We start from the raw sequence: 27,514 nt of genomic DNA, 5'->3' as shown, positions 1-27,514 counted from the left end.
CCACCCTCTGGGAATGTCGGTTCCCAATCTACGCACCCTGAAGTTGACAGCTTGGCTGCTCCAGTTCCATCCTTAATTAGGACTCCCGGTATCTCATCACCGGTCAAAGCCATTTTAGTGGCAGCTCATAAACCTTCCACCAGGCAGGTTTATCGGAGTAAATGGAAGAGATTCTCTATTTGGGCGGTTCAGAGAACTTTGGATCCTTTCTCGGCACCTATGTCAGCGGTGCTGGATTTTTTAACAGACCTCTTTCATCAAGGGGCTAGTTCTTCCACGATTAAGGTACAATTGGCAGCTATCTCGCATTATCACATTGGTCATGGCACAGCTCCCCTTATGACGGCGAAATTATGCAAAACTTTTCTCAAAGGGGTTTTTTTGTTAAGGCCTCCAGTCAAGGAGGTTGTACCACCTTGGGACTTGTCTTTAGTTCTGCAAGCCCTTACTGCTCCTCCCTTCGAGCCTGCAGCTTCTACAGATTTAAAGTACCTTTCCTGGAAGACTGCCTTCTTGGTAGCTATCACTTCAGCCAGAAGAGTGTCTGAGCTTCAGGCTCTATGCGTCAAGCCGCCTTACCTTTCTTCCCTGATAGGGTGTGCCTCAGGACCAATCCATCTTTTCTTCCGAAGGTCTCTTCTGAATCCAATATTAACCAGTCAATTAATTTACCTGTGTTTTTTCCCAAGTACTCAAACAAAGGAGAATACAAATTGCATTCCTTGGATGTTCATAGACAATTACGTTTTTATATTCACAGAACAGCTGGTCACAGGAAATCAGATCAGCTGTTCATCTCCTTTGCTAAATTTGCTCTGGGTAAAGCAGTATCTAAAGTCACACTATCTAAGTGGATTGCTAATTGTATTCTGCAGGCATATGACACTTCAGGTAGACCTGCTCCTCAGAGGGTTACGGCTCATTCTACTAGGGCAGTTTCCACGTCAGCCGCCTTTGTCCCGTGTATCATTGGATGATATCTGCGCGGCAGCTACTTGGGCCTCGCCTCATACTTTTATTTCTCATTATAAGGTGGATGTTGTTTCTAGAGGAAGAGCATCCTTTGGCTCAGCGGTGCTCCGAAACATCCTTCCATGACGGCCGCCCAAGATTCAGGTAGCTAGGGACTCTGTCCCACAGGTTGCAGACGAATGAAGTCTGCCTACTTCAGATTTAGAAGTTATGTACTCACCATAACGTTCCATCTGAGTAGGTGACTTCATTCGGATGCAACCATCCCCCCCTCCATCCCCCTGACCTTTATAGAGCGAGTATTTATGCTGTTTTAGTGTACTGTAGTCAGTATTTTGAGGCAAACTCACTCTGAGGTCAGTCAGGGCTTGGCAAGGGGTTATGGGTAAGAGGGAGGAGCTAGGAGCTCGGAGCCTAAGCTTTTGAATTGCCGGCTCGGATCCGAGGTCGGATCCGATACCCACAGGTTGCATCCGAATGAAGTCACCTACTCAGATGGAACGTTATGGTGAGTACATAACTTCTAATTTTGGCTCCAAAAATTTAAAGCAACATACTCCACTAAAACTTTCTGCATGAACAATAAACAAAAACATTCCAAAATGAATAGGTGACAGAAATAAACACATATATATCCTTTAAAATGTAATACACAAATTCCTCTGAAATGCATATTTGTTAGAAACCTATGTTTCTATAAAAACACTGACTCAACTTATAAACAATTTAACACTAACGTATTTTGTATAGCAGAGGTTTAATAGACAGTGATTCATTCAAACCTGGGGGTGAGGCAGCATCAGTAAAAAATTGCCACCACATTTCTCTAGAAGACAACCAACTCTTATAGTCTCCCCCCCAGGGTCTATTTGAATAAGGTCAATAATACTAAGTGGGTTCTAGGTATACACCTTTGTTAGGAATGAATTCTCAAGGTAATAATGTTGTTTCCCTTGCTAGAGCTAGTCGTAGTAATTTAAACAAAGCTTGTGTAATCGAATATGGTCCTTGTAGTTATAAGATGAGGCAATTGGTTAATAAAAGTTGGTTTATTATTATGGTGGATGCTTCTATATCCAACATTTTAGGAGATAAACCCCACTTTGTAAATAAAATGGGTATGAACTTGAAAAGGTTGTTGGAAAATACGATGTTCCTGACTACTAATACTTCTAAACCTACACAGAAGTGTGGTAGATGCAACTGGTGCTTTGCTGTTTACAACAGTCAAGGCACTAGGTTAAGCAACACTACCAACACCTGTATTGGATTCAAGGCAGGCTATTGTACTACTAAACTTGTCATATATATCGCATTATGTTCAGCTTGTCCCGCTTTCTACATTGGGAAGACTGAGACAGCTGAACAAAAGAATATGCGGTCACTTTTACTCTATTAGAAAGAGAGATGAGAAGAATGCCCTATATAAGCACATAAAACAAGAGGGTTCTGAACACAAATTCACTTTTAGTATTATTGACCTTATTCAAATAGACCCTAGGGGGGGAGAGTTGGTTGTCTTATAGAGAAATGTGGTGGCAAATTTTTACTGATGCTGCCTCACCCCCAGGTTTGAATGAATCACTGTCTATTAAACCTCTGCTATACAAAATACGTTGGTGTTAAATTGTTTATAAATAAGTTGAGTCAGTGTTATAGAAACATATGTTTTTAACAAATATGCATTTCAGAGGAATTTGTGTATTACATTTTAAAGGATATATATGTGTGTATTTCTGTCACCTATTCATTTTGGAATGTTTTTGTTTATTGTTTATGCAGAAAGTTTTAGTGGAGTATGTTGCTTTAAATTTTTGGAGCCAAAACATCTATTTAAGGGCTGTAATTCAGAATGTTTTTTTGTTCTGAGAAGGAAGCCTGTATCGTAACAGGTGAAAGCGCTCAACTGTTATTAAAAGTGTTTTTATTTAGTCCTGCTGGTTTGCACGAGTTTGCTTCATTGTTTGCAGTTTCTCAAGCTACATAGTGTGGTGTCAGCGTTCGCCTTTTTGCTTGTTTTATGGTTGTGCATATAGTCGGTAAAGGGCCACTGGTACTTAGAGATATGCCTGGGCAGATCGCCAAAGGTTCACAAGTGAAATTTTAAATCTGAGATTTTGAACTCTGCTTTAGGTAAAGTTGTTGTGCTTTGCTTTTTTACTATGGTCCTAAAACAATGTAATGAAAGAGGAGAAATTAGTTCAGGGCAGGGAAGTTTTTTTTTAGGTTTCTTACTACAAGTCAAATGGTCTTCTGGCAAGAGTAGAGAATTATCTAAATGGTCTTATTTCTGGCAGATAAGCACACAAATATGTCAGTAGGGCATCTGCATTAGCAGAACACTGGTATCTTCTCAAAAAAGTTGACTGCCTGCACCTTTAGAATAACTGGCTATACCTGCCCCCCCCTCCACCACATCTCACTTTGTCCCAGATACAGTACCTCAGTCTCTCCCTTCTGCAGTTGCATTCTATGTATAATTGATCCAGTGCCTTTAGTCTTCATGGGCTTTCATTTTTAGATGGACTGATTCCAAAGAGAACGTGCTTGGAGACGAGTAGCAGGTCTTGCTTTCTCAGATTCTGTCATGCTATGGTGTCTTACCTTTTTGGGTTACCCGCAACTCAAAGTATTTGGAGTCTAACCCCCAGAATAGCTGTTTGTGGACTTCAGACGTTCTAGTATGCCTTTATTTAGATGACTTTCTAATCATTGCAAGATCTTTTCCCAGAAGTTGGGAGTCTTTAATATGGAGCGTCTTCTTTCAGGTCATGAGGACTCAACATTGTCATCATTTGGAGTTTCAGATGCCAGTTTTAGGCCTTGCTAAGAAGCAACTGCTTGGGGGGAAACTGAACAGAATTAAAGCCCCCCCCCCCATTCTCCAACACAATCTGTACCAACAAATGCCTCCAATTTTGCTGGTGAGTAGCATCAGTAAGGGTAAAAAGGAGCATGTGGGATGTCTCGGACAGGCTAACGCACATCACTCTCCAAGGGATACGAGCTGTGATCTATAACGCAATACATTTTTTATCTCTGGTTTCCGAGGTTATACACACTGCTACAGTAATTGGCACCCCAGTTAGTAGTGGGACACTAAGTCATACCCTGTGTGATAGCTTGTGGTAGTTCAACATTTCTATGTACTCCAAGCTTTTTGGATTCTGTCAGCGCAATATGTAGTGGCTTATAAACTGAGTTGGACTAGGATAGACCTTTACTATTGGAAATTTCACAAGATGGGCTTCCTGGGATTGATTAAGTTGAGGGGAGCACCTCAAGTAGGTCAGTTTGCCTCCTTTCAAAGCAGACACCTAAACAGATTCTGTTCAGGACTCCTTACAGGTAGATTTAAGAAACGGGTTCATTTCTACTGAGAATAGGGTCATTCTCAAGATTCAGGGGGACTCTTCAAAGCTAACTGTGTTAACTCCCCTCAAGCCCAGGCCATAGCTGAATAGGTTATATTTTGCATAGTTTCAGGGTACCCTCCATGTGCCCCATAATGGTTGGTCCTCTCCAGCTGAGCTGATGCTGCCAGAGAGTGCAGTCCTGTTGAGACTTTAGAGGATTGAATGTTGTATTGTGCTGTACTCAGACAAGCAAACTCCAGAAACCAAGTACAAAATCAAAACGGAAATGGAGGTTTCTGGTACACCAGTGACTTAATTTTTTTAAACTCTCTCATCCTGTGGTGGAGATGTTCTTCGTGTTTCACTGTTGCAGTCATTGCATTTGGGTAATCCTGCTGGCAGGTTGCCCTCGGTCGGCTTGAATTCCAAAGTCCTGGGTCCTGCATCGGCTGTAGTCGCGCCTTCCCTGACGTCAGGTAGTCAAGGGTATAAAAGAAGCAGCCAATGCAATTTTCTTTAGTCTTTCTTGCCGTGCGGTGCCTGAAGCAGAAGCAGTTTGCAAGTGCCGGTCAGCCGACTCCTGAGATTTTCGAGTTCCAGATCCGAAGTCTTCTATAAAGCTAAGTACCCCGTTGGGGAAACGTTTTTCTTGCTCCAGAACCGTTGTCAGAAAAGGTTAATTGTATTTCTTGTGAGAAGCAAATACCTCATAAGGACTTTCATTCTTACTGTATTCCTTGCCTAGGCCCCGATCATAACTTTCTGGGTTGTCTGTTTTGTGCTAGATTTAACCAGTGCAGTATTAATTGTCGGTATGATTTTGCTTTGAACTACTTTGGACGCAGGTTTAATTATCCAAAAATGTCGTCGGAAAGCCATCCGACTACTGGAGTTCACAAAAAACGCAAAGAAATAGAAAGACAGCCGAGGCCCAAAACAGAGTAAGCTTTTCCTAAGCCAGTCGCCGGTTCTCAGGGAGGTGCTTTCGCAGCCCCTGACTACCGCTACTTTAGAGTCGCAGGCTGCTACAGACTCCCACATGGTCGGCCATTCCGCTGGAAACTCTAGGTATTGGTGCCTCTGACGCTAATCTTTTAGATGGGTCCGGAGCCGCTAAGCAGGCACTGGCTTCCGAGGGTGTATTCAGACCCAAACATCTATACATCAAATCGACTTCAAAGGCAAAGACTAAAGCACCTTTAAAGGCAAAGAAGCAAACTCAAGAGCCACGTGGACAGGCCTCCATGCCCAAAAAACAGATGCTCAAAATGTCCGAAGACGTTATTACCTTTATCAGGGGTTCAGGCGTTCCCATCCCCCTCGTCATAAGAGGCCTAGACAAGAGACCGACTATGAATCTTCAGATCAAGTTTCCATTTCTTCTGATTCCTCCTGATCAGGAATATTCTTTTCCCCCCTATGAGGATTCTGATGCTGAAGAATCCATACCTTCAGCTTCTCCTCCCGAGGACTATTCCTTTGGGGAAACCTTACATACCATGAGGGAGCATTTCCACTGGGAGAGCTAAGATTTTTCAGAATCTAAAAAGAGGCTCAGGAATTTCCTGTTACTACCTCAGCACAAGCCACTTGCCATCCCTCCTGTGTTAGACATTGTAATGTGTTTTCGGAGTCTAGCCTTACCCCTGACTCCTTACCTCCAGCTCCTGTTAAGCCTGACCGATATTACAGGGTTTCTGACTTGCATAAATTCCTTTTTAAAAACCCTGCTGCAGACCCAGAAACTATTTCTCAGGGTCCCAAGGGAGTTGAGGCTTCCGCTGCAAAAAACCCTGCCCCTTCTGACAGGGATTCTAGGGCACTAGACAGATGGGGGGAAAAAAGGTTTACACATCTGCTACCTTGGCTAGAAGGGCCTTAAACTGTCAGTTTCATTTGCTCATATGTCAGCAGCATGTCATGGCATTGCTTAAACAGAAAATGGTAAACTCTGAATGTGCAGAAAACAAAGAAATGCAGGATATATTGCATGCAGCTGAACAAGTTGGAAAACATACTTTGCAATGTGGTTTTGATTCTTTAGAGGCCTCCTGCAGGGCCGCAGTTACAGGTTCTGTAATTGGAAGGCATGCTTGGTTAAAGGAACAAAATCTGCCTTATGTTGAAGTTAAATTATTAGATGCACCTTTACAGCATGATACTTTGTTTAGTGTAAAGGCAGAAGAGGTGTTAAAGAAAATGGAGGACAAGGCTAAATCTCTATGCAAACTGTCAAAGATTTCTTACAAGTACAGCCACCTAGGTTTAGTAGACACTGGCCAACAAAGAATTGGTCATTTCCTGTGTCAGACCTCAAAGGGGTAGACCTAGAGGCAGATCCCAGGCGCAAGGTTCATAACAGGTCAAAGCAATGGGGTGCTTCTACCTCCAAAAGTGGAGAAGACAAATCACAACCTTACAGGAAACAGTCCCAATGACTTCCCCCTGCCTGCGCCAAGCACTTATTTCCTGGCAGCACCCTTAGGGGGGAAATTAGCACTTTTCCCCCCAAAATTGGCACATTATAACCCAGTACACGTGTGTTTGAAATATCGTGTCACAGGGCTACAAATTCCATTTCCATACCCTGCCAAAGGCTGACCAGATCTGCCAAAAAAATCAATGGGCAGAGGCACAAAACAAGTCTCAAGTCTCATCCCTCATGGACATGAGGGCCATTCAGCAAGTGCCAGAGCAAGCGCGGGGGCAAGGATTTTACTCGACTGTTCTTGGTGCCCAGAAAGGACAAGGCCTGGAGGCCAATACTGGACCTATCAATTCTGAACACATACCTGGATATACCAAAATTCAAAATGTTGACTTTGCATCAGCTTCTGCCCATGCTGGGCAAGAATGCTTGGCTTGTAACTTGAGACCTAAAAGAGGCATACCTGTATGTCCCAATCAGACAAATATGCAGAAGATACCTCAGATTCAAGGCTGGCTCAATGCACTACCAATTCTCTGCACTGCCCTTTGTAAAGACCCTGGGAGCAGTAGATAAGCCAAAGTGCCCAACACCATTAATTGCATTCTGCAGACAGAGGAATACATATATATCCTTACTTGGGCGACTGTCTAATTTAAGCAGAGAACAAGGACATCCTTCTACAGCATCTGGCGTTTGTGAAAAAACTTCTAACATGCTTAGGGTACACGGTCGACGAAAAAAAATCAAAACTACTACCCTCTCAAGAGACAATATCCTTGGGTGCAAGCTTAAATACAACTGCCCAGATGGCTCATCTCCCCCCAGACAAACAAAGGCAACGGACTACCTATTTCAAAATGTTAGCAACAAAGGCCCAGTTATCTGCAAGAAAAATTCTGCAGGCTTGGGCTTCATGGCATCCTGCATCCTATTAATTCCATATGCAAGACTGCATATGAGGAAACTTCAGTGGTACCTAAAGTGTTTGGACTAAACATTGCCACAGCCTGGAAACCATAATTACTCTTATTCCCTGCCTGCAACAGGAGTTTCGATGGTGGGCAAAGGCTTGGCACCAAAACAAGGGACAACCAGTCACATTACCCCCAGCCAGGCAGACGCAACGGATGCATCAGATTATGCCTGGGGGGCCCACATGGCAGGAAGATGCAGTCAGGGAACATGGACCTCAAACCAAATGCATCTACATATCAAAGAGATGCTAGCAGTTCAAAATGCCCTGACAGCCTTCAAGGACCTACTTCATCCAGGACAACTCCTGATAGACAGACAACACCATGGCCATGTGGTATTTAAACAAGCAGGGGGGCACACATTCTTACCCTCTTTGCAGACTAGCCATGACTTTGTGGGATACAGCATTGACTTACCAAGTATATCTGCAGGCACAATTCCTGCCAGGAAAGAAAATTACTCTGGCAGACTAACTAAGCAGAAACCTCATGGATCTCCACGAATGGCAGCTGGATCCACAATTCTTCAGCATAACAAGGAAATGGGGATGCCCAGACATAGATCTATTTGCCTCCCCTCACAACTACCAACTAAAGAGATTCTGCACAAGGATTTATCACAGACAAGCATGGAAAGTGGACACCCTATCCTTCAGCTGGAAAAGCCTATCCGTATATGCCTTTCTCCCTCTGCCTGTCCTCCCCAAGGTACTCCTAAAGGTCAGACAGGAGAAGCCACAGATGATACTGATTGCACCCGACTGGCCCCGCCAGCACTGGTACGCAATATTAAGGAGCTTGTCTCAATGCCCAGCTTGGACCTTACCTCAAGTACTGCATCTACTATCCCAGCAAAACAATCAGATCCTGCACAGCCAGCTCAGAACTTTAAACCTTAATATATAATGTCATACAAAACGCACCTCTCAGCAAAGCTGTGATGGATGTCATTATGGAAGCCAGAAGGCCTAGTACTAGAAAATCTTATGCTGGAAAATGGAAGAGATTCTGTGCTTGGAACAAGGCACAAGGAGCAGATAGTGTGCCAAATATTCCTCAGATTTTATAATTCTTAACTGAGACGCTGGACAAAGGCCTATCTTTTTCATCTATTAAAATTCATGCTTCTGCCATTTTGGCCCATTTACAATGCAGAGCCACCAATCTTTTCTCATCCCTTATTAAAACAGTAACTCAGAGGAGCCAAAAATTTAAGGCCTCCAAGGAGATCACCAATGCCTGCATGGGACCTCAACTACGTCTTGGAAAAACTCGCCCTTCCTCCTTTTGAGCCAGTTGCTACTGCGGATATAAGGTTTTTATCTTGGAAAACAGCTCTGCTCCTAGCAATAACTTCTGCAAGACGAGTTTCAGAGCTACAGGCACTCATGGCTGTGGAACCTTTTATCATTTTTTATCAGGACAGGGTCTCCCGGAGGATAAACCGAACATTTATGCCTAAAGTGGTGTCCAGTGTGGCTCTTAACCAAACCATTCATCTGCCAATTTTTTATCCAAATCCACAGCACAAGGGGGAATTAATTCTGCATTCTTTGGACGTACACAGACAGCTTAGATTTTACTTGGACAGAACCAAAGTTTTCAGAAAGACAAAGCAATTACTAGTGGCATATGCTGCAGGATCACAAGGAAAGGCCATCTCAAAGCAGACTATTTCAAAGTGGATAAGCCACTGCATTCGTTTCTGCTACTTGTACCATGGCAAGCCAGTGCCTAAGGGCATTAGGCCACATTCCACCAGAGCTGCAGCCACTTCAGCAGCCTTTTCTCAGGGGAGTACCAACCAAGGACATTTTAGAGGCAGCTACTTGGAGTTCAGTGCACACCTTTACAAAGCACTATTATCTGCCGCTTTACTCTAAATCCAGGGCAGGCATTGCCTCTGCAGGGTCTCATAACAGCTCCTAATGCTGTTTAGCTCCAGCCTTCCAACCATAGCTTTGGGAATCTACCCAAATGTAATGACTGCAACAGTGAAACCCGAAGAACGTACTACAGTTGTGTACACTTACCATAAGTGTAGATGTTAGTGTATTCACTGTTGCAGTCGAGGTTACCCACCATCCCCCTTTTCTTCTGATGAAACCTATCTTTCCTTCTCTAATTTATACAACCTGTGTGGTGTATTTGCTTGTGGATGAAGGTAAAGTTTGTATTACTGCATGTAATTTTATATATAGATATAAATTTTGCCTACCCTTTTGGGGGGGGGGGGGCACCTGACATCAGGGGCAAGAAAAACTAAAGAAATTGGCGTCTGCTGCTTCTTTCATACCCCTGACGACCTGATGTCAGGAAAGGGGTGACGACAGCCGACACAGGACCCAGGACTTTGGAATTCAGTCTGAGGGCAACCTGCCAGCAGGATTACTCAAATGTAATGACTGCAACAGTGAATACACTCTAACATCTGAAGTGTACACAACTGTATTTTCATCAAATATTTTACTAAACTTTTAAATCTAATTTTTTGTCAAATGACATTATCCAATAAAACACTTTTTATTTTAAAGAAGTGTACTTCCGTTATTAAAAATATATAAATAAGAATTTAAGATGGTGAATTAAATAAAACATTAAATGGTATATAGCAATCATTGTTAAATGCTTTGCTTTATTTTTAGTAAACTTTTAATTTTAATAAACAAGTAATGGCTATCATTTCATAGAGTTCAGGTGGTGCAGCGTCATTCATTTTCATCTGCCACCACAGCTCTTTGCTCTATTAATTTCTGTTGTCCACCCCTTGGGTCATGTTCAGCTTTGTCCAATGTAGAAAATAAAAAAACTGAGAAGAAAAATAACTTTTTGTATAAAATACAAATGCATTATATAAATAACCATATTAGCAACAGTGTTTGAGCATTATGAATAAAAAAGTCAACAATGCATTATATAAATGTATATTGTTCGCAGTACAAAAAATTTTCTTTTGCAAAATTGGAACAAGTGAAAATTAATCCACATGGGTGGTGAATGGCAATACAGAGAACTGTTGTGGCAGCGTAGATTGAATGCTAACACAGCTCCTGAGTTTGAATGAATTTATATCAGTACAACCTCTGCTGAAATTAATATCTATAAAATTATAATTAATATTTTAGTACGCTGTTAAGTTTTTCAGGTTGAAATTGAGTATTTCACTCTAATAGATGGTGCTTCCATTTTGGTTAATTTGAATATTTGTATTTAAGGAAGTGACATTTACTGTAACGTATTCTGATGAAGTCCCGTTTGCAGGGACAAAAGTGCTTAACTTTTTATTGATATTTCATTAAATTCAATTATTTTAAGCTCCTGCAGCTATTTTTGTATCCTGTTTGGACCCCTTCCCTCAGCATTTGATCATTGTTGCAGCTTTTTTGTTAAACGCTGTACTGTGGTTTTGGATTTCTGTCTGATGGTACCCAAATCCAAAATATTGTCACTTCACAACCTGTTGCCCCTTCCTCTTTTAGGTTTCCTGGTAACACTAGATGTAAAATATGCTAATCACATCTCTGTTCATCAGACTCTAGGCATTTCCTAAGCGTTTGTGTGTCTGGATCACATTATCCAATGTTAAGTTGTCCATCTCGCCTTCATTCTTGCTGGTTGGGTTCGGAGCCGATCCTCTGCTCCGACTCGGCCATCTTCAAAAGCTTGAGAGCTGCTTACTGGCTCGAGGCCTCCTATATCCCATGATGGCTGGCACTAGACACCCAGATCTCGTTTGCCGCTTCTGCTGCGAGGTTGTTCTACTGGCTCAGGTCGTATAAAACTTTATCATTTTTCTTGTCATAAAACTGTTAGTTTTAGTGTAGAATTAGTCGTTTAGACTGTTGTATTGTACTAGTCTCTTTTTAATCCTTGTTACTTCTCTTCAGAAACTCATTTTAATTAGTTCCTCTCCCCCCCCTTCTCTCCCTTTCCTTACTTAAAGGTTTTCCGTTTGTTAGAGGAAAACCTTTTCTCCATCTCCTTCCTTTAAAAAAAAAAAAAAAAAATTCCTTTATCACTGTCAGGTTAATGATAGTTAACTATAGTTTTTGTTTGTAGTAGTGCAGATATATACCTTGCTTGTAGTTTTTGGTTGTGGTAACTGTAGTGTGTATTTTTTAGTGGTTAGTTACCTTAACTTTTCTGTGTTTTTGTTCCTTGGTTTTCCTTCAGGATGTCCAAGGATCCTAAGCCATCTGGATTCAAGAAGTGTGACTCATGCGGTCAGAAGATGTCTCTGACAGATGGTCACACTTGTGTTTATTGTCTGGGCTCTGTGCACCTGCAGGACTCTTGCTCGATTTGCCATGCATTCAGTCCAAGAGTCCTGCAGGAGTGCAAAAACAAGTTGATCCTGAGGGGTTTGCTTAAGCCCCAAGATTCACTGGCTAAGGCTCAGCCTGTGAAATCTTCCAGGCCACCTAAGCCTTCGGCTCCCAGTTCGGAGCCGTCGTTGGGTGAAGGGAGACCATCCATCTCTGCTTCAGCTGGAACCGATGTTCCTTCCTCCCAGTTGGCTCCGACACGTTCCTCGGAGCTGTCAGAGTCTAAAAAGATCCAGGTCTCCTTCTCTGGAGTTGATACGTTCAGCTTAGAGATCACCTCTGCTCCAGTTGGAGCGTAGTCATCGCTCATCCCACTCTTCTTGGTCCTCAAGACTTTCGGACCATGACTTAGAAAGAGTGGTCAGTAGGCTGTTAAAATCGCAGGCCCTAGCCAAAATGTTCAGCCCCCCCCCATCAGGTGTCTGCTCCATCCATGTCTGTAAATATTCCTCCTCAGACTCATTCTTTGAGCTCTGAGCCGGAGTTAGTTGGGGTTCGAGTCGTTGAACCGTCTGCTCAGATACCTTCGGTTCCGTTGTCTGCTCAGATCCCTTCCATGGTACCGTCCCTGGAGGGATCTGGGTGCCGGTACTCCCTCATCGGCTCTGAGGGGGTGAGTGGCATAGGACCCTTGTCCGACCCCGCTCTCACCCTCGGGGCTTCTGCTCAGGTGAGCACTGCTTCCACATCTGCCTCGGAGCCGTCCCTCTCTGTGCGGAGAGGGATTCTGGTTTCTTCGGAACTGGAGCCCTCTCTGCATCCGGGCAAGGATGCCTTCGAGGTGATGAGTGTACTGGCCCCCGAGTCAGTCCCACGATTGACCCCATCGGCTCCTCCCCCTATGGTGCCTGCGTCAGCCTCTGCCCCTCTTCCAGATCCCAAGCGTGGGGATCCAGCGCTCCAGGACATCCCTTTGGGTGTATCTTCCTCTTCCGAGGCCTCCCCTGATCATTCAGGGGATCCACCTCATAAGAGGAAATGCAAGAGAAAGCATGTTGACTCCCGAGTCTCATATCGTATACTAACTCAGAGGATTCAGAAGGGTCCCCAAGATCCCCCTCTGAAGATGTCTCCTTCTCAGACATCCTTAAGATGCTTAGGCAGAGGGGGAACTGGACTGCCCTAAGCCCTTCAGAGGATGAGTCTGTATTCCTGGACGCATTTGGATCCCCATCTTCCACCTCCTGGGTGTCTCCGCCTTTCGACCCACTGATGTCTGTGGTGCTTGGAAGGCGTGGTCAGATCCAGACACAGTGGAACCACCCCCAGAAGACCTGCCAAATTCATTACTGCACCACAGGACAAACCGTTTTTGACCAAAGGTGTCCCCGTTGATGCCATGGTAGTAGCGGCGGCCGCAAAGGGCAAAAACTTAATCTGTCCATCCCCCTAACAAAGGAGTCCAGGGTGATGGACAGGTATGGGAAGCGGATGTTCTCTTCAGCGACATATTCCATGAGGTCCCTGAATTATTTGTGCCACTTTACCAGTTTTCAAAGGGATCTCCTTAAAGAGCTTGGAGATACCCTCCAAGATCCATCAGCTGAGGGGGCCCAGGCTAAGGTTGCCTCCCAGCTGGCGACTCTTAATTCAGTGGTAAACTCCTCCATGAGGCTCATTTCGTATGCAGCCGATGGTGCGAGTAGAGGCACAGGTGTTGCCCTAAGGAGGCACGCTTGGATGCGGCTATAACTTTGCGGAACCTTTCAGAGCGACTTTCGCCAACACCCCCTTTGATGGTTCCTCTCTCTTTGGATCACAGGTGAAGGACATCCTTACCAGGTGTGAGCAGGAAGGCAAGACTCTCTGCCATAGGAGTCCGTTTTTCCACTCTTTCCAGACCATATCCCAAGGGTCAGAAGAGTGGAAAGATGTGGTTCCGGAAATCCCAGGGAGCCTTGCCGGACACACGTGGTGAGTTCCCATCCAGGGGCAGAGTAGGGAACAATAATTGCCACTGCCCTCGTGGCAGAGGGGGTCCACAAAATCAGGGCAGCAGAGAATCCTTCTCTGAGAAACCCTTCCAGCATCCCTGAAGGGTTGCCCGGCTGCCCACATCTGGAGGCAGTCGGGGGAAGATTATCGCTGTACCCAAGAGCCTGGCAAGACATAACACAAGACAGATGGGTACAGTCTGTTATATCCGGAGGCTACAGAATTCCCTTTGTTGGCACCCCCTTAAGGTTAAACAAATCCCTTCCAGGCATTCCACCCAATCTAAGGGACCAAGCAGTTCAAGAAGTCTCAAAACTAAGAAAAAGGGCCATCCAGCAAGTCCCAGCAGACCAACAAGGATCCAGAATTTACTCAGGGTTCTTTTTGGTACCAAAAAAGACAGGGGACTGGAGACCCATTCTGAATCTCAGCAGACTGAACAGGTCTGTACAAAGAACGAAGATTCGGATGGTCGCGCTACAGTCAATTTTACCCTTCCTGGGTCAGGACAATTGGATGTGCTCTGTAGATCTTCAGGATGCGTACTACCACATTAAAATGGACAGACGCTCCAGAAGATTCCTTCGCTTCCAGCTGTGAGCCAGCCATTATCAGTTCAGAGCTCTGCCCTTTGGTCTCACCACAGCCCCCAGGGTGTTCACCAAATGTATGGCAGTAGTTACCGCTCACCTGAGATGGCAAGGATTCCAGGTGTTTCCATATCTAGATGACCGTCTCCTCACTGCTACCACCAGGCTTCACCTTCTGCGAGACGGAGACTGCACCATCGAGACTTGCTCCAGGCTAGATATCACAATAAATTTCAAAAAGTCTGCATTGTCGCCCTGTCAATCTATCACCTTTTATAGGGGCAAATTTAAATACCAAAGACATGTCAGCGAGCCTTCCACCAGACATGGTATTAGTGATTCGCCAACATGTGAAGGTTTTATTAGCATGCAAAAAAATTCAAGCCAGGTTTGTCCTCCAAACTCTGAGTCTCATGGCAGCAACGATCATACTTGTCCCTCTAGCTCATTTTCACATGAGGATTCTTCAGTGGCTTCTTTTCACCCAATGGTCCTTCCAGCAGCTTCCCATGTCTTGCATGATTATGATCACACAAGCATGCAAGGAGCACCTTGCTTGGTGGATGGTCTCAACATCAGTGTCCCACAGCAGACCATTTGTACTCCCCCCTCCAGTTGCGGTGACCATGGACTCCTCCCTGATTGGGTGGGAGGGGCATTATCAGGGCAAAACAGTCCAAGGCACCTGGCAGCCTCATGAGTACCATCTGCATATAAACATCTTGGAGATGAGGGCCGTGCTCTTAGCTTTGCAAGTTCTTCAGGACTCTCTTCCTACCGGGACCGTTGCAATTAAAAAGGACAATATGTCAGTAGTGTGGTACATCAACAAGCAGGGCGGAACCAGGTCCTACCCCCTATGTCGAGAAGCACTCGGACTCTGGCAGTGGGCGATCTCTTCCCAACGGTTTCTGATAGCAAGGCACATCCCTGGGAGGTCCAGTGTCATAGCAGACAGGCTGAGCAGAGCAATTCTCATGCCTCACGAGTGGTCTCTGAATCGGGTAGTTGCAGACCAAATCTTCCACAAATGGGACCAACCTTGCTGCGACCTTTTTGCAACTCCCTTCAACAGCAAGTGCAGCAATTTCTTCTCTCTCCTCCCACTTCCCGGACATTCTCCCAGAGATGCTGTAGTCCACAATTGGCCTCGGGGACTTCTTTATGCATTCCCTCCTTTTCCCCTAATCCCGAAGCTAATACAGAAAAGCTACTGTATTGGGCTGCAAAATGATCCTCATTGCTCCTTACTGGCCTCTACAAATATGGTTCCCGTTCCTGCATTGCCATCTTCTCGAGCAGCCTTGGACTCTGGACCGAGTTCCAGACCTTCTGATTCATCAATTGGGTGGGATGCACCAATCCCTTCGATCTTTCCAGCTCACTGCTTAGATGCTCCACTTTCAACTTTAGCCAGGCTTCCAGATATCTCCCCCTCTGTGCATGAAATCATTTTGTCATCGCACAAGTCTACGACTAGAAAAACGCTAGTAAGTGGAAACGTTTTTCTTCATTGGCAGAGTCTAAGAGTATAGACCCCTTTTCAGCCCCTGTACACCACATTTTGGAATTTCTTGTGGAACTCTTCCATGCTGGGTCCGCTTTTGCTATGGTTAGAGGAGTTAGCTGCAATTTAAAATGTTCACATTGGCGTGTCGGGAAAACAGTATCATGTCTCATAAGCTATGTAAAGCCTTCCTCAAAGGGACCACTCTGCTCAGGCCCCCAGTGAGAGATCCTCCACCACCGTGGGATCTAAATTTGATTTTAGCTTCTCTAATTTTGCCCCCTTTCGAACCTGCAGCTTCTTGTTCCTTGAAGTTCTTATCTTGGAAAACCCTTTTTCTGGTAGCTATCCTTACCTGGGCGACTGTCTCATTCGGGCAGAGTGAGAAGAAAAGCTGCTCCAGGACCTTGTCTTTGCCAAATCACTCCTAACATCCCTAGGGTTCACCATCAACAAGAAGAAATCAAAGCAAAACCCCCACCGGTAAGATCATTTTTCTTGGGAGCTGTGCTAGACACAGCATCCCAAATGGCCTTCCTATCCACAGAAAAGCAGAGCTTCCTGCCTTTCTACTTTACCCAGCTGGCTTCTAGAAGTCACCTCACCGTAAGGAAGTTCCTGCAAGCCCTTTGATACATAGCATCTTGCATCCTTCACATTCTTCTGGCCATGCTTCACATGAGAAAATGTCTGGTATCTGAAGAACCTTTGGTGCCAGCACTCAGTCCCTAGAGACCTCTCTCCCTCTGCTCCCATGTGTAAGGGCCAAATTTCTCTGGTGGGCAGAGGCCTGTGCCTAAAACAGGGGTCTTCCCTTCATCCTCCACCCTACCAGTCAGACCATCACCACCGACGCCTCAGACACTGCTTGGGGTGCTTACCTAGCAGGCAGGTGCACCCAAGGTCTTTGGGATGCCCAGCATCTTCACTTGCACATCAGTCAGAAACAAATGACGGCAGTACAAAAGGCTCTGACATCTTTCAAGCCCCATCTCAGTCCAGGGGTTCTCCTCATAAAAACAAAACACCATAGTGATGTATATCAACAAACAGGGGGGACCCAATCTTGCTACCTGTGCAGGTTAGCCCTGAGCCTGTGACTTACAAGCCACCTCCATGGGTCTACACCTAATTGCCCAATACCTACCAGGGGTGAACACCACCCTGGCAGACCACCTAAGCAGAAACTTACTGGACCCCCACGAATGGCAGCTCCACAGAGAAATCTTTTTGCAAATCACCGTCCGGAAGTGGATCTCTTTGCCTCTCACCTCAACCACCAGCCACAAAATTTCTGTACCAGGGAGTATCCCCTCCTAGTGTGGAAGGTGGATGCCTTGACCTTCCCCTGGAACTTCCCTCTTTGTTTACGCGTTCCCTCCTCTGCCCCTTATTTCCAAGGTACTGATCAAAATAAGGGAAGAGAGACCAAAGGCCGTCCTCATTGCTCCAGTTTGGACCAGACAGCATTGGTACCCCTTACTGCGCAGCTTGACCTTACAGCTCTCCAAGCAGGTTCCCCTGATCTCAGATCTCTTCACCCAGGTGAGGGGGAAGATACTGCACCCAGACTTAGACTCTCAATCTTTCAGCATGGCTTGTACCTTAAAAGCTAACAAGGAAGTCCCTGTTAAGCAAACGGGTCCTAGACATCATCACAGAGGCCAGAAGGCCCAGCACCAAAAAATCACTTTTCCTTATTTCCTTGTGCTTCTGACTGGTTAGGGCAAGAAAAACTGATGTAGTGACATTGGCTGCCTTGCTTTATAGCACTGACGACTTGACGTCAGACTACAGGCTAATGCAGCCGACACACAAAAAAATAAATAACTCTGGTATTTGGGCCGGACTAGGGCAACCACAGCAGGGATAGCTGCCGCAGTAAATACAGTCCAACATCTACATTTATGCTAAGTGTATATAACTGTACTTCTCTCTTTTGGAAATGGCCAGGGGCAACCTACTTAAGACTGGATTTATTTATCCAAGAACAGATTATGTTCTTAGTGTTTCCCTGTTGCAGTCATTACTTGTGGGTTATCCCTGCTGTGGTATCCCTCGGCCGGCACGAATACCAGAGTCTGTTTTTTTGCGTCCGCTGCTGTTGCCTGCTGCCTGAAGTCAGGTCATCAGTGCTATAAAGGAAGGCAGCTGACGCCATTACATCTGTCTTTCTTGCCGTGGAGCCTGTAGCAAAAGCAGTTGCAAGTGTGCCTGTCGGTCGTTACCAGAGTTTGAATTACAGCTGAAAAGTCTAAAGCCAAGTATCCCGTTGGGGATCTTTTTTTCTTGTACTAATCGATGTCCAAAAAAGTTAACAGTTGTCTCGCCTGTGGAAAGCAAATACCGCACTGAGACTCAATTCTTACTGTCACTTGTTTAGGCCCAGACCACATCTCCCATTGCCAGTTCTGTATCTGCTTTAACACTAGAACCATTCGTCGTAGAGCTGTTTTTGTAGCCAGGTATCTTTATCTTCGGTCTTCGCACCCCAGCTCTAGTCCACTTCAATTGACTGACTAGATAATAGGGTTTTAATTTCAAGGCCATGCACCAGGTACAAATAGAGGCAGGAAGGCATTCTACAACAAAGTGACTTATTAAACTGGAAAATGTTTTCTAGTTGGTGCCAACAACATAACCAGCACTCATTCCAGGCTAGTTATTCTTTGGTTTTATAATGTTTGAGTTCTCTTATGGCCTTTCTTACTTTTCAGTCAAGGTTCATTTATTGGCCATTTCAGCATGTCTTCTCATGGATCCTTCTCTTTCAATGCATTTTTATGTCAAGTGTTTTTGAATAGGGTTTTGCACAAGAAGCCTCCAAAAAAACTGGTAGCCCCTCCTTGGGATCTTCATTTTGTCTTGGAAAAGCTAACAGTTGCTTTATTTGCACCAGTTAACTTGTCTGACTTGAAGATCTTAACATGAGAAAACAGATTTTCTGATTGCACTGCCCCTCTGCAAGAAGTATGTGTTGCAAGCTGTTATGTTGTCAACTCTACCTCATTGTCCACCAATGAAGGGCGTCTTTCAGAGCTAATCCTCATTTTATGCCTAAAGTAAACTGATATCCCCTTTAAGTCAAACTAGCCGTCTCCCCATCTCATTTCCTGAACTTAAAAATGAGGGAGTGGATCTTCCATACCTTTAACTTTAATGTACACAGACAACTGTGGTACAGTCATGACAGAATTAAATCTTTCAGAGTTTTGAATGAGTTGTTCTTGTGACTGTAAGACGGGACAGCCTGCATCAAAAACACACTTTTCAAATAGTTGCATTACCTGCTGTCATACGCACCACACAAAGCTATTTCTGGTAGGGTTGAGGCCTACTTTACTAGGGTCTTTTCATCTGTGGCTTCTTGGAAGGGGTTGGATTTTAGAAGTAGTCTAAAAGTGGCAACTTTGTCCTCTGTGTGGGCAGTGTAAGCTTGATTCCTTCTCTGAGTCAAGATCAGGCTTTGCTGGACTATTCTCCATGGGCTCATGGACTCTTCCTTCCACCTTCCAAAATTTGGTAAGTTAGGGTAATCTAGCCATATAGCTATGACTACTGCTGCAGTGATCAGTAGGATGCTTGAATGATCATTGCTGCAGTAACTTCACCATCTTTCCACCCCTCTGTTTTTTTTGGTGTATTTATGCCAGGGTGTGGGCCCTGTTCTTGGCATTGTCCTTTTGGTGCACACCCTCCCTCTCTGTTAGCATGAAAGCTCTAAGGGCTTGTTGCCCAAACTGCAAGCTGACTGGTTGTATGGTAGGTACCGTGAACCTTTTGAAGCTGGCTGGGTATTGTACCCATGCAGAATATGGTTCTATATCAGCTCATCGAAGATTCACTTCAGTGAACCTGACTTAATTGACCCCAATCCACCGAGCTTCACTTCTGCAAATGTTCACATTGAAAAAAAGATTTCACCAGGGAAAGAAAGCATTTGGCCAACACCACAATGGAACACACACCACAGTATGTCAAATTCACTCAAGTGGGGTGCTGTGCACCCTACACCCCCTAACTATATATACCAGCTTTGAGACTCACTATAGTGGGAAAAGGGCAAAGATGTGCCAATAGCCAACTGCTTCCTTTCCCTACATAAATCTTTTCATGGATGTGAACGTTCATGGAAGTGAAGTTAGGTGGTTCGGGGTAGGTCAGGTTTGCTGAGGTGAGTTTTTGAACAAGACCTACAGGGAATAATCCACATAGCTAAGGCTACTGCAACACTGATCAGTTTGATGAACATGGTGCAGCTGCCTAAGTAAACTTACAACAATAGATGTTCGAATGATCAGTGCTGCAGTAGCCACTCCCTCCTTTCCTCCATCCCCCTTGATTTTTTTTTTTTTTTAATGCTAGTGTGAACTTATTGATGTTAATCATGTTACACTGCTGCAGTCATTACACTTGGGTTATCCTGCTGTCAGGCGGTCCCGCAGTCTGCCAGAGTTCCAAAGTGTTGGTCCAGCGTCAGTTGTTGTCGCTTCTTCCCTGACGTCAGTGCGCCAGGGGTATACAAGGTGCATCCGGCGCCATTTACTTCAGTCTTTCTTGCCGTGTGGTGCCCGAAACAAAAGCAGTTTGCAAGTGTCAGTCAGCTGACTCCTGAGATTTCGGAGTCAAATTTCAGATTCGAAGTCTTCAATAAAGCTAAGTACCCCGTTGGGGAAACTTTTTTCCTTGCCTCAGACCGATGTCAGAAAAAGTTAATAATTGTATTTCTTGTGGGAAGCAAATACCTCCTAAGGACTTCCACTCTTACTGTATTCCATGCCTAGGCCCTGACCACGGCGTCACTAGTTGTCAGTTTTGTGCTAGATTTAACCAACTCACTGTAAAACGATGTTTTGATTTTGCTTTGCACTACTTTGGCCGAAGGTTCAATTATACAATGCCCTTGGAACAACAGACGACCGCAATTCTTAAACGCAAAGACATAAGGATAAAGACAAGCATCCGAGGTCCAAAACTGACGAAGCCACTTCTAGGGCAGTCTCCGGTTCTCAGTGAGGCACTTTCGCAGCCTCTGACACCCGCTACCTCAGAGCCACAGGCCGCCTCAGACTCCCACGTGGAGACAACTAGGCCTCTGGAAACTCGAGGTATTGGGCCTACGGAAACTAATACCTCAGATGGGTCTGGAGCCGCTGAGCAGGCATCTGCTTCTGAGGGTGTTTTCAGACCTTCACAACTTACCATTAAAGCAACAGCCAAGACAAAAACACCAGCCAAGACAAAAACACCATTAAAGACAAAGAAGCAAGTACAGCATTCTCCTGGACAGTCCTCCATGCCTAAGAAACAGATGCTTAAAATGGCCGAAGACCTCATTACTCAGGGGTTCCCATCTCCCTCCTGAGAAAAGGCCTAGGCAGGATACAGACTGATTCCTCTGACCAGGTTTCCATTTCCTCTGATTCCTCTTCAGACCAGGGATGCTCACTACCCCCCTTGAGGACTGATGCTGAATAATCTATCCCTTCAGCCTCTCCTCCTGAGGATTACTCTTTTGGGAAACTTTACATACCATGAGGGAGCATTTCCATTGGGAAAATCAGGATTATTCAGAATCCAAGAAAAGGCTCGGGGACTTCCCTCCGCACAGGCCCCTGGCGATTCCGCCTGTGTTAGATATTGTGGATGATGTGTTCTCTGAATCCAGCTCCTCTCCTGATTCTTTGCCCCCTGCAGCAGCCAAGCCAGATGGGTATTAGAGTCCCTGACTCACGCAAGTTTCTTTATAAAAACCCTTTTGCTGACCCAGAAACCATTTCCAGGGTCCCAAAGGGGTTAAGGCTTCCATTGCAAAAAATCCAGTCCCCTCTGATAGAGATTCTAGAGCACTGGATAGATGGGGGAAGAAAGTTTACACTTCTGCAACTTTAGCAGTAAGGGCTTTAAATTGTCAGTTTCACATGCTTAAGTACCAACAATATTTAATGGCACAGTTAAAACAGAAAATGCTTGCAAGCTCAGAAGCTCCTGACTATAAAGAAATGCAGGATTTATTGCATGTAGTTGAACAGGTGGGAAAACATACTCTGCAATGTGGTTTTGATTCATTAGAGGCCTCTTGTAGAGCCGCAGTTACAGGTTCTGTGATTCGAAGACATGCTTGGTTAAAAGAACAGAGTTTACCTGATCATGTTAAGGCAAAATTATTGGATGCTCCTTTACAGCATGATACCTTGTTTAGTGTTAAGGCAGAAGAGGTGTTGGAGAATGGAGGATAAAGCTAAATCTATGCAAACAGTCAAAGATTTCTTACAGGTACAGCCACCTCGATTTAGCAGAAATTGGCCTGCAAATAATTGGTCCTTTCCAGTGTCAGGTCACAGAGAGGCAGGTACAGATGCCCAAGAGGCAGATCTCAACGCCAAGGCTCTAACAGACAACGACAGTGGGGTACCTCAATCCCAAAAGAAGGTGAGGTCAGGTCTCAACCTTACAGGAGACTGTCCCAATGACCCCCCCCCCCCCTTCGTATGCCAAGCGCTTCCCTTTTGGCAGCCCCCTTAGGGGGAAAACTAGCATTTTTTTCTCAAAATTGGCAAACAATCACCTAAGACCAAATGGGTTCTGAATATGGTGTCTCAAGGTTACAGGTTCCACTTTCACACTTTACCAAGGCTAAAAGGAATGCCAAACCTGCCACAAAATCAATGGGCAGAGGCTCAAAAACAAATTTCAGCCCTCATGGACATGAGAGCTATTCAAAATGTACAACAGCAGGGACAAGGATTTTACTCAAGACTCTTCCTGGTCCCCAGAAAGGACAAAGCCTGGAGACCCATACTAGACCTTTCAACTCTAAATACTTACCTGGATGTTCCGAAATTACTTTAGCAGCTTCTTCCCATGCAGGGCAAGAAGGCTTGTCTTGTTACTTTGGACCTCAAAAAGCATATCTGCATGTCCCTATCGGACAAGATTGCAGAAGATGCCTCTGATTCAAAGCTGGTACAATGCACTACCAAATCTCTGCACTGCCCTTTGGCTTATCTACTGCGCCCAGGGTCTTTACAAAGTGCCTGGCACCAGTAATTGCATTCTGCAGACAAAAAGGAATTCAAATATATCCATACCTAGACGACTGCCTCATTCAAGCAGAGAGGACATTCTTCTAAAGCATCTGGCGTTTGTAAAAAGGTTGCCAGTTTCCCTAGGGTACACAGTAAACGAAAAGAAGTCAAAACTAGTGCCCTCACAACAGATAATAATCCTGGGTGCCAGCTTAAATACAACGGCCCAGATGGCTTATCTCATACCAGACAAACTAGGACAACTGACTCACTATTTTCAATTACTGGCAAAAAAGTCCCATCTCCCTGCAAGAAAAATTCTGCAGGCCCTGGGATTCATGGCATCCTGGATACTACTAATACCATATGCCAGACTGCATATGAGGAAATTACAATGGTACCTAAAAAGTGTTTTGACTCAGCACTCAGTTTAGAAGCAGTAATACCAATAATTTCCTGCCTACAACAGGAGTTTCGATGGTGGGCACAGGCATGTCACCTCAATAAGGGTCAGCCTTTCACTCTACCCACAGCCAGACAGATTCTAACAGATGCTTTGGATTACGCCTGGGGAGCACACATGGCAGTAAAATGTATTCAGGGCAAGTGGACCACAGGTAAAATGCATCTTCACATCAATCAAAAAGAGATGTTGGCTGTTCAAAATGCCCCAACAGCTTTCAAGGACCTTCTGCATCCAGGACAATTAAAGACCAACAACACCACAGTAATGTGGTACATAAACAAGCAAGGGGCACTCATTCTTATCCCCTATGCAGGCAAGCCATGACCTTGTGGAACACAGCTCTAACTTATCAAGTGCATTTGTAAGCACAATTCCTACCAGGAAAGAAAAATACTCTGGCAGACTATCTAAGCAGAAATATCATGGATCCTCACAAATGGAAATTGAATCCACAAATCGTCAGCATGGTAATGCAAAAATGGGGATGCCCAGACATGGATCTTTTTGCCTCCCCACTGAATTGCCAACTACAAAAATTCTGCACACTGACTTGCCACACGCAAGCATGGAAAGTGGATGCTCTTTCATTCAGCTGGAAAAGCCTAAATGCTTATGCCTTCCCAATACTGCCTCTCCTTTCAGAGGTACTCCTAAAAGCCAGACAAGAAAAAGCACAGATGATCCCGAGTGCTTCAGACTGGCCACGCCCGCACTGTTACCCAAACTTAAAGAACGTAGCTGAAGGCCCACCATGGATTTTGCCTCCAATTTCACACCACCTGACTCAACAAAACAATCAGACCCTGCAGTCCGCTCAAAACCCTAAACCTGGCTGCATGGCAGATTCATTAGTCAAACAGGCAACACCTCTCTCTAAAGCTGTTATGGATGTTATTTTGGAGGCCAGGAGGCCTAGCACCAGGAAATCTTACTCAGAAAGATGGAAGAGATTCTGTGCCTGGAACCAGGCTCAAAGCCTTGACCCTCTTGTCCCAAACATTCCTCAGATTTTACAATACTTAACTGAGATGCTGGACAAAAGCCTATCCTTCTTATCAATTAAGATCCATGCCTCTGCCATTTCAGCACATTACAACACGGACCCTCCTTTATTTTCTCATCCCTTGCTAAAGCAGTACCTCATAAGGGCTAAAAACATAAGACCGCCCAGGAGAGCACCAACACTAACTTGGGACCTCAATTTTGTTTTGGAAAAACTGACCCTGCCACCTTTTGAGTCAGCCAGTACAGCTGATCTAAAATTTTTATCATGGAAAACAGCTCTGCTCCTGGCAGTAACCTCAGCACAGAGAGTCTCAGAGCTACAGGCATTAATGGCAGTGGAACCTTTTCTAATTTTTCATCAGGACAGGGTTTCTTTAAGGACAAACCCTACCTTTATGCCAAAGGTGGTATCTAGTGTGGCTCTTAACCAAAACATCCATTTGCCAACTTTTTATCCAAACTCCCAGAATAAAGGGGAGAATCTTCTGCCTTCTTTGGACATGCACAGGCAGCTACACTTCTACTTGGACAAAACAAAAGCTTTCAGGAAAACTGAGCAACTGTTTGTAGCATATGCTGCAGGATCACAGGGCAAGGCTATCTCAAAGCAGACTATCTCCAAATGGATAGGACACTGTATTCGTTACTGCTACACACAGCATGGCAAATCGGTCCCTAATAACATTAGGCCACATTCTACCAGATCAACAGCCACTTCAACAGCCTTTCTCAGAGGAGTACCAACCAAGGAACTTTTGGAGGCTGCAACTTGGTGTTCAATGCACACCTTTACCAAGCATTACCACTTGCCTCTTTACTTTAAATCCAGAGCAGGATTTGCCACTGCAGATGTTCGTGTTACCCTGCTGCAGATGTCCTTCATGGATGCATCTGCAGTCATAACAACTGGGTTGTCCTGTCGTCAGGCAGCCCTTCAGTCGGCCGGATTCCAAAGTCCGGGTCCGGCTTCGGCTGATGTCGCACTTCACCCGACGTCATCTCTGTTGGTCTTCGGGTATAAAAGCATCAGCCGACGCCATTTTCCTCAGTCTTTCTTGCCGTGGCGCAAGCAGAAGCTGTTCGCAAGTGCGGTCGGTCGGATCCAGAGATTACTTCTACCGAATACTACTTCGAAGACTTCTAAAGCTAAGTACCCCGTTGGGGACTCTTTCTTGCCTCAGCCGATGTCAGAAAAAGTTAATAATTGTTTAACCTGTGGGAAACAAATACCTCATAAAGATTTCCACTCTTATTGTCTGCCTTGTTTAGGCCCAGCCCACGACGTAGCAGCCTGTTCGGCCTGTGCTTCTTTCAACCGATGACGCTTAGGCCGGTCGGAGTTTGCAGAACAGTTTTTCGGTTCTGATGTTGCGTACATTATGCGGCCGGATCCTCAGACTACCCAATCTGCCAAAAAACGCAAAGATAAAGACCGACACTCGCGGTCCGCGGTTTCGGCCGAAACCATGGTTAAGCAAACCGCGAGTGTCTCGGTTTCGGCCGAAACCGAGAAAACTGATCAAAGTACAGCTGAACCTATCTCTACAACTGAGGCCCCTGCTACCACTCTTGAATCGGCCTCAGAAATTTTATCCACTACGGTGGTTGCCACTGACTTATCAGACACCATTCCCTTGGATGTCTCTACCCCAGCACGTGGTGCTGCTAGGCCTCCAGCAGCCATGTCCATTAAGGCCTTCGCCAGGGCTAAAGCAGCCAAGACTACTAAGACAGTGCCTGTTAAACCCCCCACAACCAGGCCCTCTTCTAGTTCTCAAATGCTTACTTTGGCAGAAGATTTAATTTCATTAATTAGAGGATCTCAATCTCACCCAGACAGGGCCTCTCAGCCCCCAGAGAAGAGACCTAGGGCAGAGCCCCTGAGCCAGTGTCCTCTGATGATTCTGCTGACGAATCAGACATAACTGACCAGCCAGAGGCTCCTTTCTCCAATTTTGAAGATTCTGATGCTGAAGAATCCATTCCAGCTGCTTCCCCACCAGAAGAATTCTCCTTTGGGAAACCTTACATGCCATGTGAGAGCAGTTCCAATGGCAGCAACAGGATTTTTCAGACTCCAGAAAAGACTTAGGACCTTTCTGCACCTCCCACAGCACAGGCCCTTAGCTATACCTCCTGTTCTCTCTGTGGTGGATGATGCTTTCAATGATGCCTGCTCCGCTCCAGATTCTTTACCCCCAGCCCCTGCCAAACCAGACAGATTTTACAGGGTGCCAGATACTCATCACCACCTTTACAAGGCCCCACTTGCAGACCCGAAACTATATCCCAGGGTCCCAAGGCAGTAGCAGCGACCATAGCTAAAAACCCTATTCCTTCTGAAAGGGAAGCAAGGTCATTAGACAGATGGGGTAAAAAGGTCTACACTTCAGCTACTCTCTCAGCTAGAGATTTAAACTGTCAGTTTCACATGATACAATACCAAGAGTTTATGCTTGATCAGTTAACTAAAAAACTAACCACTGATGAATCTCTTGATAAGAAATATGTATTAGAAATGGTAAATAACATACAACAGGTTAGCAACCATTCCTTAAAATGTGGCTATGATGCACTGGAGGCTTCATTTAGATCAGCCATGACTGGCACAGTGATAAGAAGGCATGCATGGCTAAAGGAGCAAACTTTACCGGATCATGTTAAAGCTAAGTTGCTAGACGCTCCTATGGATAAGACAAGTTTGTTTGGTACACCTGCCCAGCAGGTTATGAAGAAAATGGAAGAAAAGGCAAAATCTGTTCAAACGGTTAAAGATTTCTTGCAGGTTCAACCCCCAAGGTTTAGCAGGAACTGGCCTGCCAAAAATTGGTCCTTTCCTGACTCCACAAAATTTCAAAGGGGCAGGAATAGACGTTCCAGAGGCACAAACCAATCCAGAGGAGGTGAGTACAGAGGACGACAGTG

General features: G+C 45.0%; 1 protein-coding gene across 2 annotated transcripts in view; it reads left to right on the top strand.

The window, feature by feature from the left end:
• The window catches only part of MARCHF7 (membrane associated ring-CH-type finger 7), a 919,282-nt gene that overhangs the window by 294,880 nt on the left and 596,888 nt on the right, over positions 1-27,514 (top strand). The gene's annotated exons all lie outside the window — the stretch shown is intronic.

This window comes from Protopterus annectens, chromosome 6.part0 (assembly GCF_019279795.1).
Source record: "Protopterus annectens isolate FY-2018-M chromosome 6.part0, PAN1.0, whole genome shotgun sequence".
NCBI lineage: Eukaryota > Metazoa > Chordata > Ceratodontiformes > Protopteridae > Protopterus > Protopterus annectens.
The sequence above is the reverse complement of the archived record's forward strand: the minus strand, read 5'-3'. Positions and strand labels throughout refer to the sequence as shown.